The sequence below is a fragment of the Panthera tigris genome, chromosome A1, assembly GCF_018350195.1.
Source record: "Panthera tigris isolate Pti1 chromosome A1, P.tigris_Pti1_mat1.1, whole genome shotgun sequence".
NCBI lineage: Eukaryota > Metazoa > Chordata > Mammalia > Carnivora > Felidae > Panthera > Panthera tigris.
In genome coordinates, this window is record NC_056660.1 from 31,528,477 (window position 1) to 31,543,160 (window position 14,684).

The following is a 14,684-nucleotide window of genomic DNA, read 5'->3' on the forward strand; positions in this document are numbered from 1 at the left end:
TTCAATTTAATTCAATTTACTTTCATATTACAGGTAAAGAGAATATAGTAAGAATAAATCAATAAAGGTTTTTCTCATCAATAATCAAAAAAGGATCTGTCATGATCACAAGAGTAGTGAAGTTAAAGTAAGATCTGTAAGTTGGGCTTTCTCTTTCCTTGTCAAGGGCCCTTCTAACTATTCCATATTTCACATATGTGATACTTGCATGATATACATCAGAGTCATCTCTGGTACTTGTTGAAAATTCAGATTTCTAGGCCCCCAAAGAAACATGCTGACTCTGAATTTGGGCAATGAAGCTTATAAACACGCATTATGATAAGCTTTTTTCAGGACTTAATGTGTGCTTAGAATGTATACAACCAGCAAATTAATTAACACATGAAAACAAAATGACTGGTCTACTGGAGTTATTGAGCACTTCAATTAGTATAAGTGAAAAAAGTACATAAACAATCGTATTTTCTTTAGAATTCTTTGATAAACTTAATTTTATCTTTCAATGAAATTTCGTTTTTAATAATTTAAAAATATGTACAAAATTCCCCAAATGTATATACATACACACACACACACACACACACACACACACACACACACGTATCCTTAAAGAACTCAGATGATATGATTCTATGTAATAATATATGAAAAGTTATAAATGATAAATCATTATATAAAGGGAAGTAATTGAGAATCATTTATTTTAAAAGTATACTCCTGCTTATCAATTATTATATTTTATTTTATTAGCTTAATTTAATCAGTTTCTTAAACTTCTTTTGGAACTCAAAACCATAAGTTTGAGTCTTGGTTCTTTTCTAGTTTCTTTTTATGCTCTTCTCTAGGGTAATGTCCCTCAGCTTGTTCTTTTTAACTGACCTTTAATTTCTATGTAGTGAATTGCAAAAAAAAAAAAAACAAAAAAACAAAAAAAAACCGTACATTTATAGTTGGATAAACTAGTTTCAATGGTAAAAATGCAGCTAAAGTTATTGAGAAGGAAAATATATTAGATAATATTTTAAAACAATATCCTGGCTCACAAGGAACACGCATGGCTCTGTGCAGTTAAATGATTACATTCCTGATAGGTTTAATTGTAAAGTCGGAGAAAAAGGAAAGATATTGTCATGATGTGAAGCTGAACACAGAAAACAAAAGAACAATGCAAGAGTAGTCGACATAGGGAACTGGATAACAACAACAGCTACAAAGACTAGTTTTGAATAGGCAGCTAAGAGAAGAGTTTTCTGCATCTTAGGCTGTTTAATCTAAGTTAATTGTAGTCCTTCAAATTGGGGTAATTTCATAATATTCAAATGTTAATTAAGCATATGTATTCGATACTATCCTATGTGATAAGTATATACTAAAGGAAAAAATGATGGATATAAAATCTTTAGAAATCCCTGGCATATAGAAAGTATTTAGTAAATCATGTTAATTAAGATTATACAAATGACAAATGAAAATTAAATATGCACAAAGTAATACAGGGCTCCCTAGAGGTGGTTCATAGCTACACAAGGATTTACAGTGCAAGGTAAGGGGACAGGGACGTTTAAATGAAATGGGGTTCTGATAAATAAGTTATTTCATACATGGATCCATAACAATATGTGCAGAGTAGAATGGGGAGAAAAATAAGAGCAAGAAGATCTAGCACTTCTTAATGGTTCTAATTAAAATTGTCATGCCCTAACATGTGTCTCTGTTTGTGTCTGCACGCATGAGTGTGTCAGGATGGGCAAAGGATGTGAGGCAGCGCAGGGTTCAAAAAGAGGTTGGAATATGGAAGATGGGATAACGCAGGTAACTAGTCAGTCCATGGAGGTGGGATCAGGGCAGAAAGCTAAATCTGAAGGAAAAAATTACACTGACAATTGTGTGTCCTGTGACTCAAGAAACTCCCAGGAGCCCAAGAATCATTTCTGAGATCTTCATTCCTGATCTCAGTTTTGATCAGCCGATGTTGGAGGACGTCTAGAGGATGTGACCACTGGTTGGCTCATGAGCTGGCCTCACCCCTTTGGAGGCTCCTCACCTCTTTCCCTGTCCTTGGAATGTACATTTTACCCACTGTCCCCATACTTGAAACTACTTTAAGGACACAGCTTTGAGAGAGTAAGATGTTATTGAGCCCATATGACTGAACCAAGTTAAGGCTTCTATGTAAACTGTTAAGATTCTGGGGACAGTGCAGAGAACTACTACTCATCTTGTGGCTGCTCAAGACAAGTCTAGTATGTAAGTTCCATTGTGTGTGAAAACTGCCACCAACCAATCTGGTCTGCCTCATTCTTTCACTCCATGTCTGGGGGCCAGTTTCAGGTTTCACCCGGAGAACTCCCTAGTTTGTGACCCAGTGACAGGACATCTTAATCCGAACTCTGGAGATTAGAGGGACTGAATGAGCTTCCACTGTAAGTGATGTTTCAAGGACTGAGGCAGATTTGGATTGGGATGATTCCCTCAGTAGACTCAATGTAAGGCCTAGAAAAACTACAGGAGATCCTAAAATTTTGCCAATTTCTTATTTAAGGATTCAGTTATTATATATTTATTGACACTCTCTGATACTACTCCATGAAGATGGCTTTTCTTTTATTCCATTTGCAGAGGGGATTGGGATGTTGGATAGAAGGGACCATAGGACACGTTATTCCCTGATACATGAGGTTTCCTGGGGGAAAGGGGATGGTTACAGAGGTCTGAATGTTGTCTGTACTATTATTCCTACATGTCATAGATTTGCGATTAACGTGGCTTCACACTTTGTAGAAAAATACACAATTTAATAATTGTGTATTAAACATCTAGCTAATATAAAAAAATGTTTTGAGAAAACATTGGGAGAAAAATATTTTAGAGAAACAAGCAGAATGTGACAGAAGGAAGAATATAGGCTTTTAGTATGATTTGAACCAGGTTCAAACAGATGGAAGAGTAATTTAAGAAGTAAAGTTGCATCATTCCTTTGCTTGTCCAGGCATCCCTCCAACCCTCCTCTCTTCCATAATCTAAGTTAGACTAAGTGCTCATAAAGCACCCTGAAATTCAAAGGTAGCATTTAGGTATCTGCATTCTAGAAAAATCGATCATAGCAGGAAATGTTTCATTTTTTTGTTGTATCCCTTGAATCTCGGTACCCAGACAAGAACCTTGAAACTGCAAAAGAGCTCAGTGGATGATTTGTTTATTGTTAAAATAATCTCATCTCAACTTAGTTTAAAATAGGTAATTTTTATTCTTTTCAGTTTGTCACTTGTTTATTTGATTTGTGCCTCTTCCCTCTTGAGAGGGAAGTAGGAAGGAAATAAGACAAGTTATGGGATATGTGTAGTCACTTTTCTCTGTTAGAGGTTCTGAATCAAATTTGAATCTCACACCCCTTTTCTAGGAATGTTACTTGTCCTATCTTCTACATGAACACAAGATTCTGCTAGTAGTTCTATGATGGTGATGTAATGTTTAAATATAGCTTCCAGGTGAAATACCACCTCATCAGCGTGGTACATTTTCATGTTGAGAAGGTTTCCTCTTTTCCTGGGATTTCTAGAATCCATTCCCAAATGTGTTTGTCAAACACTATTTAACTGGAATATTCTATAGAAGTTTCTCTAGCTTTAAAGTTTTTATTAAAGCTAATAACCTTTTCAAAACTGAATATCAAAGTACATTTTATCTGTGGGAGAGGAATTTTTCACATATTCTTGCACACTCTAAAAATATAAATTTAAGCTTTGGTATAATAATTATGTGTACTATATCACTTTATGTATTACTATTCTGGGATATGTGCACATTTGCCTGAGGGTATGTATAAGATGGTTAGTGTAAAAACATAAACAAAGTGGGAGGGTGATACCAAAGCATAAATGAAGAAACATTTAATGGAATGTTCTGCACTTGGTATTCTACTTTGAACAATCTATTTAGTGACAATTACAGACTTGAAATCGAGATAGAAAGATATTTCACTGTAGGCAAATTCTAGAAGTAATTGTGTGGGCCGCTTAGAACTGCTGCTGGATCCCCTTCTTGATTAACCACTGATGAGAAATTGTTGGTACCTTGTTCTCTCCAGGGGGCCATTTCCTTTGAATTTCATAAGTTCAAAGAAATTCCTATGATTTGATCCACTTTTGAATATGAATAAAGCTCCTTATAAGCTTAGTGAGAGATTCATATTAAGTCAGACCTCTCTATAAGAAAAAAAAACCCACAGAATTGTCTTACAAGATCTAAACCTTAAAGCCCAGTTTCTTACTGAATTCTTGATACCTTGGTTGATGTGATCATCACAAATATTTTTTAAGTACTTGAAAAGGTGAACAAAATTTAAAATCTTTTATTTATGATTTGTCTTAGATGCTGCTGGGAAAGCTCTAATTATGAAAACTAACAATTTTCTATATTAGGAAACAAAAATATGTTTGGTAAAGTGATATTTGTAATTGAAAAAAAAATGCTCATTTGTTGCTGTGTACGGACTATTTTCAGTTCCATTTACATGAAATCTATAACTCTTAGAACTTTCAGAACCTGAAACCTACAACTTTTAGAACTTTTAGAACTTTTAGGACATTGGAAAATAGCTAAATAATTATACTAAAGGCCTAGAAGGAACTAGTTAAGTTTGATAATTTTGGAGTTTGAAAGTGATGTGTTATAATTTGTTATCAAGAATGGAAAGGTTGGTGCTTCTTTGCTGATAGTTTCGTTATCACAGTATTATTGAAAGAGCAGTGATAATGCCTAAAACCTAGTGCCCACACACAAATTTTAGGCCTAACTGATTGGCAGTGGGGAATCAATTCTTCAATCTCTGATGGGAATACCAGGATAAACAAAACCTTTTCTCCCCTGTTTGATACTTAAGAACTAGGAATTTTAAGATCTTTATTGGGCTCAGGACACAGAACTGGTTGAAGATTCTGGTAATGTCTCCACTGTAGAATCTCAATAAAGAAGCTAGAATATTTTACCTTAAAACTTATTTTAAAGGGGTAAATTAAGAGAAACTGTTAAATGCTAAAAGTTTTGAAGCAGTCTTTCAAAAGTGGCTTTCCTTTTTATTATCGAGCCAAAGATGATTCCTATAACCATCAAATCTAAACATACAGTCCTAAAGGTAGCAAAACAACAGGGATTCTTTAAGCACTATATGTGCATTTTATCACTTACTGATTTGAACCGTAATAACTGTAATACTTATATGCATACAGTTTCACATAGCCCTTTCACATCATTAGTCAGTGTAATAAAAAGATATTAAGTTCCAGGGAAAAAAAGGATTAGTAAAATAAATTCCCAAATTTCAAAGAGTTAAGAGTTTAACCTGAGATATATGCTAAATATACAAATACAGCTTGGTAAATGTCATGATAGTGTTACATGAGTATGGGTGGAGAGAAAACTTAATTATTTCTGGGGAATATTATTTATTTTATGTGATCCTCCTACTAATATGATAAAGGTTCCCTAAAGTTTATTCAAGGCTTTTCTCCCCATATTATCTGCTTTTTCCCTCATGATTTTAAACCTTGACTAGAAACCGATTCCCTCACATCATCACTAAAGCATGGTTAAGTGTCTCCCTTCCTAAAATACACATAAAAGTGACTCAGACTCAAGTTCTTGTTCAACTACTTTGGCACCTCTCTCCTTTCATGACCACCTACTGTTCTTTTTATTGCTAACTACACTGTCTCCCTCCCGTTTTTCACATTACTTATTCACTCATCACACCCCTCACTGTGGTTTCTGCTGCCCAACATTTTAGGAAGCTAATGCCTACACCAAAAACAATTTTTTAAAAAAGGAGCTCTGATATGAGAAGCAGTTTGTCCAAAGTCAAATAAATAGCAGAAGGTAAGCGAGATCTCTGGATTCCAATGTTGCTTCAGAAAATAATTTATGTGTGAAATAAAAAAGGTACATATTATAATGCAGATCTGTTGAAATTAAATAAATTGAAAATCATTTGCTTATTTTCAACACATAGCTCTTTGCTCCTGCTCACTGACATATAAACGTATCCATGTAGAAAACATCATGTACATTTAAATTTTAACAATACTGATAATTTAAAACATGTCAATAAGAATCAAGCCCATAATCATGTATAAAGCTGTCAACGACTTTTTACTATGCTTAAATTCAGGTCTTTGTTGTTTACAGTGACCTAGGTGACTATGTTTGTTCACCTTTGCCTTCATCTCTGACCTCAACTCAGTCCACAAGAGGAGAAGAAATACAGGGTGAGTTCCATGTGGAACCAGAACTGACTCCATGTGGCAGCCATTTCTGACCCACTGTGATGGTATAAAAAGTCACTTAGGAAACAAACTCAGATGACAAATGGTAAAAAGATAAATTGACTCTTGGATATTAGGATTTTAAGAAACTCTCTATATGCCACAGCATAATATGCTGTTTTGATAGATTAGTGAGCTTGTAACAGCAATTTTCCCAACTCAGTGCATATGATCCAGGATAGTGATGGCAAGCAGTGAGGCTATACCTTATACCCATTCAGGAGAGGTCAATTTCTAACATAGCAAATATCCAACAAATACTTGTTGAAAATGAATTAAAAAGTGAATTAATAAAAATTATTTGGTATCCTTGAAATAAGTACAGTTGATTTGGGTGATCACAAAATTAAGGTTAGCATAAGAAATTTAAATTATATTTAACTGTATTTCACTAGACAAGACCCAGTTTTAGATTTTGTTTGTCCTAGACAGAATTATCATGTGTTCCTTTGGGATTCACCATTAAGTAAAGAATGCTGCTGAGACTACTCTAAAAATTGCAGCAAATTATCACAATTAAAGGAGGTACTTTACAAAATAATCCGTAAAGTTTATAATCTACCCTTCAGAATTAAAAAAATATTTTTAATAGTAGGTCGTTTTTAAAGCAAAGAGTTATTTAAAGTTAAGTATATTCAGCTTGAGTTTCTTTTGTGACCTTTCTTTGAGAGCACATCATTTTAGTTTTGGGTGAGGTTTAAAAAAAAAAAAAAAAAGGAAATTGGGATTAGAGATATTATCATGTATGCAGAGACACCATCGGTAGTCATCTCACAGGTAGGATTGACAGCTGGAAAGAAGGGTGAATAAATGGCAGTTTTTCATCTGAAACTGTCTACTTCTCTCAAACTATTCATCAAGAACAAGATAAAACATTTTAGGATATTTTTATTTAAGGAGAAATACTTTCTGTGATCTGTGTTCATTACTAAAATGATTGTCAAATATAGTAACAAAAATAGAAGGTACTACTGAATCAATGTATATGAATCTGGTTTGGAAAGGTAAGAAAAGGGGTAGAAAATGATAAACAGGGTATCTAAGAAAGATGGATTCAAGAGTTAGAGCAACTGGTTTGGGAATAGCAGTGTCAATGAGAATTTTTTTTGTGTTTTTGTTAAGCTTTGAAAATATCTATGCAATACATTAGAATACCCTTAGATTAATCTTATATAGAAAATTATAATTCCTCAGTTATTATAGAAGTATATTTTAATTTTTATATGTTTCAGACTTATTTTAAAATCTTATGTAGTTAAAATTATCTGGTTATACTTTGTCATCTTAAGCAGCATTGTGAAATACTGCTATTATTTAAAAATATTCGTTCATTAAGAAGTCATATTTTACTCATTTTGATTCTAGTTGAAACAAAAAGTTATAGTGAGATAATGTAGGCACTAGATATTTACTCCATGGTTCAATTTACAGGGTACTCTTCATGTATATATGCTTTTTTTACTCTATAATAACTTTGTGAACTTGAGCTTCATTTTGCAGAAAAGAAAACTGAATGGCATAAGTAATAAGAAAAGGAACTAGATATAGAATTGAGAGCTTCTGGCTTGGTAGGTCAAGGATATTCAAATATAGCAAGTTGCAAGGAGTCCTTAATACATGACCTTGATGGTCAGTAAAGCGGAGTTTATAGTTCTGCCATGAATTAACTGTAAACCCTTAAATATTCTAATTAACCTCCTTAGACAGTGGATTCTTCACTTGTAAAATAAGAAGATTGGTTTAAACATTAGTTCTAATTCCTACTGTCTCTAGAATTATTCTGTGTGGCTGGGACCCTACCATCTTCATGTACATCTAGTGGGTGTGAGGGCATCCAATATAGTGACACATTTCCCCACTTACGTTCTGAAACAACTCAACCAGGTAGGTAAGTAAAGAGCAACACGTCATACTTATTATGTGTGAAGTTTTTAAAAGAGAATATGGTTTATATTTGTGGGAAAACAGACCCAAGTGAACACCCTAAGATGGATTATCCACCAATAACTACATTGAATTGGGTCAGCCATTCCCCATTTTCAGAAACAGAATTTGCCTCTTATATTATTTCTGCCATAGATGATGGATAGTGAAAACGAAGTCTTCTCTTTTCACGTCCCAGTTAATAAGGGGGAAATGGAGTAGGGAGTAAAGCCTTAGATGACTGGAAACTTACTTTCTCATTCTCAGCAATTGGATAAATGCTCTCCACCTTTATTGTGTAAAAATGAATGGTAAGAGAAAAGCCAGAGAGAGATCCTATGTTAACTTGTGTTCTTCCTCTTGAAATGTCGAGTGAAGTATTTTCTTCTTAATATTTTGCTTAGATTGGACCTTAAGTTTTATATATATATATCTCAAACCTAAACAAGTCTATACTTAAATTCATAGAAGAAAGAGTAAAAATCATTGAGTTTAAAAAAAAATCAGACTAAATGTACTTGTTTATCCTATTTCCTTCTTATGGTTTGGTTTTTTTCTATAACAATTTCAATTAAATGTGATGATAGTCAAGGGCCTTCTTCCTTTGAAATTCATTTTTCTGTTTATCATAATTAGCTAATCTCTCCACATTCACTAAAAATAGTCAATTTTATTACATGTGTGGTATCTAAATGTTTTCTTGTGTGTTAACCAGATTTTAAAGATTTACTTGATTTACTAGGTTTTAAAAATTGGTTTTTATAGGGGTGCCTGGATGGCTTAGTTAAGCATCCGATTTTGGCTCAGCTCATGATCTCATGGTTTGTTAGTTTGAGCCCCGTGTTGGGCTCTGTGCTGACAGTTCAGAGCCTGGAACCTGCTTCAGATTCTGTGTCCCTCTCTCGCTCTATCCCTCCCTCACTCATGCTCTGTCTCTCTCTCTCGATAATAAATATTAAAAAATTTTAAAAATAGGTTCCTATAGATTTTTTTCCTTGTGTATGTTAAATTCTTCAGTTTTGCGTACGGATCTTATTACAGGTTTGAAGGAAAAATATAAGTTCTATTTTTTTGATCAATGCTTATTCATTTCTTAAGCTATGGAAGATAATCTTGTATCTTATTCATAGCTTATTATTAATTGGTCTTTTCATAGATCAAAATCTAAGAATTAGGTCATTGCCTTTTTGCTTAGCACGTTAGAGTACAATTCACAATACAAAGCTTGGAACTGAAATAATATCTTTCACATTTGTTATTCTCTGATATTGACTTTTAAAATCTCATAGTCTTCTTGCTTATATGAGACAACAGAAAGTTATTTCCTCCAGAAATTTCTGGTTACTAAAAGAATGAAAATAATATATGAGTGGTAGAGCAAATAAGGAAAAGGAGAATTAAGACGACCAAGAAAGTAACTAGGGGTTTTAGGAAAATAAATATATTTCTATAGACACATTTTCTATTTGAGAGTAGAGAATGAAAAATATTTATAAATTACACATAAGTATGTAATATTGCTAGGAATATAAATATTTCCCCTAATAAAAATATTTATTGAACATAAATAATCTTTTAACCACTGTGTTCAGGCATTGCATTCAGTATAGTATGGTCTTGTAATTCAAGGTGGAGGGATAGACACTTGAGATAACAATTTAATATATTGAACTGAACTTTCTAACAGAGGAATACTCAGAATGCTGTTGGGCTCAGGAGATAGATACCTATTCTACCTGAAGTATTAAGTTATGAAAGAGTGGAAGAAATTCAATAAACACTTGCTGTAATAGATTCTTAAAATGAGACTCAAAGAAAACTAAAAAATGTTGTCTAGACTTGCTGACTAGATAGAGATTAATATATATATATATATATATTATAGTACATAGTATATAGTATACTATAAAAGTATACTTTTACTATAGTATATAGTAAAAGTATACTTATACTATAGTATATAGTAAAAGTATACTTATACTATAGTATATAGTACAACACATAGCTAATGGTACAGCTCAGCTAAATAAGAGTATTTTATACATCAGGCATTAAAAATAAAGTCTATTTATTGAACACTGGGCTTAACAAAAGGAAAGATGGACATGACATCAGTTGTAATTTGGCCTCTTATTTCTCCATGCTACTGAGCCATTCTATTTCATTACAGTATGGCTACTAATGGATTTGATATTAATGATCATTCTTGGACTATCATTTAGTAGTTCCAAATCTTATTTTCGAGTCATTTGATTGTTGTTAAGAAGGAGGGAGCCTGGGATTATTGAGTCTACTCTAGAGCACAGAGATTTTCTCCTATGTTTTCTTCTAGAAATTGTAAAGTTTTAGCCTTTAAATTTGGATATATTTAGAGATTTAAAGTTAATAGTTGTATAATGATGTGAAGTAAGTGTTAATGTTCTCTCCCTCTCCCTGGATGTTCAGTATCATTTCTTTTTTTTTTTTTTTAATGTTTATTTTTGAAGAAGAGGGAGAGAGAGAGAGACAGTGTGAGCTGAGGAGGGCAGAGAAAGAGGGAAACAGAATCTGAAGCAGGCTCCAGGCTCTGCGCAGAGCAGGCTGTCAGAGCAGAGCCTGATGCGGGACTTGAACCCAGGAACCATGACATCATGACCTGAGCCGAAGTCAGACACTCAGTTGACTGAGCCACCCCGGTCCCCCATTTTTAATTTTTTTAAATTTATTTTTGTTTTATTTTATTTTATTTTATTTTATTTTATTTTATTTTACTTTATTTTATTCTATTTTATTTCAGTATCGTTTCTTGAAATGATTTCCCTTTTTCAATTTAATTTCTTTAGTATTTTTCTGGAAAATCCTGAAAACATATAATTGGGTCTTTTTCTGGACTCTATTTTGTTCCTTTTGCTAGTGTCTATCCTTTTGCCAATACCATGTTGGCTTGATCAGTGTAGCTTTGTAATAATAACTCTTGAAATCACATTATATAAATCTTTTACATCTCATTTTTCTTCAGACGTTCTTTGTCTATTCTAGGTTATGTACATTTCTATAGAAATTTCTATTTAGTTTGTCAATTTCTACATTGAAAAAATGTCTGCCAGAATTTTTATTGTGATTAAATTGAATCTGTAGATCAATTTGGGGAGAATCAATTTCTTAACCACATTTGTGTCAAATTTGTTAAATATGGCATGCCCCTCCATTTATTTAGATTTTCATTATTTTTCTCAGCAGTATCTGTAGTTTTAGTATACTGGACTCAACATCGTTTTTAGTTAACTCCAGGTATTTTGCGCTGAAAATTCAATACTTAAACTATTATATCATCACAAACTTAACAATACTTTTATTACAGACTCATACTGATTTATCAGATTTTAACAATGCAAATTCCAACCAGAAGTCCTGAAATTGCATTAATGTATTTGGTATGAATAGAGTACAATAGAGTTTTTAAATAAGCCCTTTTTTTTCTAACAAAATGTATCAATAAATTTAGATAGAAACATCTAAATGTTTCTAAGAATCCATAAATTGACCAAAATAAATAACGAGAGGACATTGTTGAAAGAATAATGGCATCAAGTAATTTGTTCCTTTGCCTTATAGTTTTTAACAAGATTTATCTGTAAAAATAAACTATCTCAACTGAAAAAGCAATTGAAATAAATACAACTCAGTAGTAAAATATTTTCTCTTTTCCTTTTAAAAGTGTTGAACTGTTTGATGATATTTCACTTGCTTCCTTTGGTTTCCATTTATAGTGTTTCAGGAGTTTTAAACTGGATGTATTTGCATTTCTAAGCTTCCAAACTTCACATAAAGCAGTTGTCATTTTAAAATCAATTATTGTACTTCTATCGTTCACATATACTTGTTTGTTATTTTCTTACTGAGTTAAATTTAGGAGTACGTGCTTTCAAGACTGTTTGAATCAAAAACACTAACCTTTTTCTCTTGGCTTTCTTTATTTTTCCCTTTTATTTCAGACAGGCAATTGAAAAGCATTGTAGTTAGAAGAGGGGAAATTTCACATTCTCACATGGTTCATTAAGTAGCTAACATTTTAGCTTTATGTATGAAACAGAAGGTTTTTGAAATAACTTAATTGTGTAGACTAGATAAAATTTATACAATATAATAACCATAAAGGCAAATTTTACACATACAGATAACAGTGCGCGTGCGCGCGCGCGCACACACACACACACACACACACACACACACACACACACACACACAGATCACCACCACAACCAAACCACCGTTTTTTGGTAAATGTAATGCTCTTCAGTATTCTAGATATTTAATCATTTCAAAAGATAAGGTTACCCCAAATTGGATTTAATTCTGCTTATCTTAGAATGCAAGTTTTGAAGAAATGAAATAAGCCAAAGTTAGCAGCCTGCCACTGTTTCATCTCTTAACCAGACTGTGGACTTAGCTCTACATGTCTGACCTTTTGTCTCATATGTTACATCTGCAATTAACGTGGTTCAGTGCACCTCTTGTCAGTGGCTGTTAATGAGATTTAAAGCCGTCTTTAAAGCCAGCTTAAAAAGCATTCGTGTTATTTGATGGCATTTTTTTTTCTCTCTGCTTCAGTATTATGAGTATTAAAGGAACACACAAATTGATGTTTGGCACAGATGTCAATCAAGCATCTGATATATTACTCCTGTTAAGTATTAGTATATTCCTTATATTACTTGTGGCTGGTGAAGTTTCCTTAGACTAGGGATATTCTCTTTATAACTGCTATTTGTTTTTTGATGTTTGCCTCAGCCTTATTCATAACATTTAGAGATAGATTGGCCTATATTGAGTGTCAAGATCATTTTGAATTATTCCTATGTCAAAAAGGTAGTAAATCCCAAACTAGATACTCTCTGGCAAATACTTTGAATTTTCAGTATCCTTAATGTATTAACATATTTGTAATTTATGAAAATCAGTATTATATTGTACAACTTATAAAATATGGTGCATATGTAATTTGTAGAAAATATAAATCCCCTTTGACTATGTAAAAACTCTTACAAGAAAAGAAAAAGTATTTATTCAATATATATATTTCAGAAATTAGGTAAATACAAAAGTTTTATACAGTTTTTCTCATCATATTGCCAAAGAGGGTGCAAAGGAAAAATTCTCTCATCCAATTTTAATGGGAAAATAATTTGTTATAAAGATTTTAGGATTGAATTTTTTAAATATGTATGAGGAAACTAGAAGGTTTTAATAATCTCTCAATCATATACTCCTCTTCACGGATACATGCTAAATAAGTAATCAAGTTGAAACAAAAGGCTTATGTATGTGTAATATATTGCAGTGTTATTTTACATAACAAAATATTAGAAATTACCTTATTCAAAAGTAAAGTCATAGTTACAGAAGACCGTACATAACTAATACCAGGAACTATTCCATAGATAGGAAAATATGGTTCATATTTAAAAAATAATGAGGACAAATGCTTAAATATTAGAAAGCAAGAAGAAACCAATTCAAAACTATAAATTTAGTAAACAAGTATACTTGGAGAGATGTTAGATAGCTGGACAGACAAGCAACAAATAGGTAAACCCTATCTATTAACTGTGGCTAATTATCACTGTTGGATTTATGGGCGACTTCCAGTTTTTATACAGTTTATGTGTATACATTTTCTCTATTTTATATACATGTATAAATATATATATAAATATATAAAAATATATATGTATATATTACGTATAAATGTTCAATAATCAGGAAAATAATATATGTTAGATTAAAATTAAACCAAATTAATGCAAAACCTCCTACACAACTCTCCCATTTCTAGGGCCAGTTCTAATGAAGTCTTTTGTTCAAAATAGTGTTATTTTCACTGCTGTGTTTTTTTTCTGGCTACAATAGATGTGACTGCTCAATAACAATAAGATGAATTTTTTTAAGTTTATTTATTTTGAGAGAGAGAGAGAGTGTGTGTGAGCAAGGGAGAGGGAGAGACAGAGAGAGAGAGAGAGAGAGGGAGAGACAGAGAGGGAGAGAATCCTAAGCAGGTTCTGCACTGTTAGCACAGTGACTGACACTGGGCAAGATCCCATGAGCCATGAGATCGTGGCCTGAGCCAAAATCAAGAGTCGGATGCTTAACTGACTGAGCCACCCTGGAACCCCAGGAGATTGAGTTTTTAAATACCTTGAATAAAATGAGTCCTTTGTTTGGCACATTAATTTCAAACTATTCACTGTCCCTTAACATCTCAACGTATCATGGAAAGTCCTCTTGAAGACACATCCAATGGCCATTATTTTTGAGCCCCACATGACTAATATTATTGATTTTGCATGTTTATTCTATACACCAATTTTTTTACAAACACTGGTTTCAGAAAATAGTTATAACTATCTATTTTCAGAGATTTAGTACACTTTTCCAGGAACCTTAAAAGCCAAACTCAAC

The 14,684-nt window shown here is 32.7% G+C and overlaps 1 long non-coding RNA gene across 1 annotated transcript in view; it reads left to right on the forward strand.

The window, feature by feature from the left end:
• The window catches only part of LOC122236508, an 85,443-nt gene that overhangs the window by 45,498 nt on the left and 25,261 nt on the right, over positions 1–14,684 (forward strand). Inside the window, exon 3 of the long non-coding RNA XR_006214564.1 lies at positions 6,187–6,266. This is a non-coding gene — a long non-coding RNA (uncharacterized LOC122236508). The remainder of the gene's footprint in view (positions 1–6,186; positions 6,267–14,684) is intronic.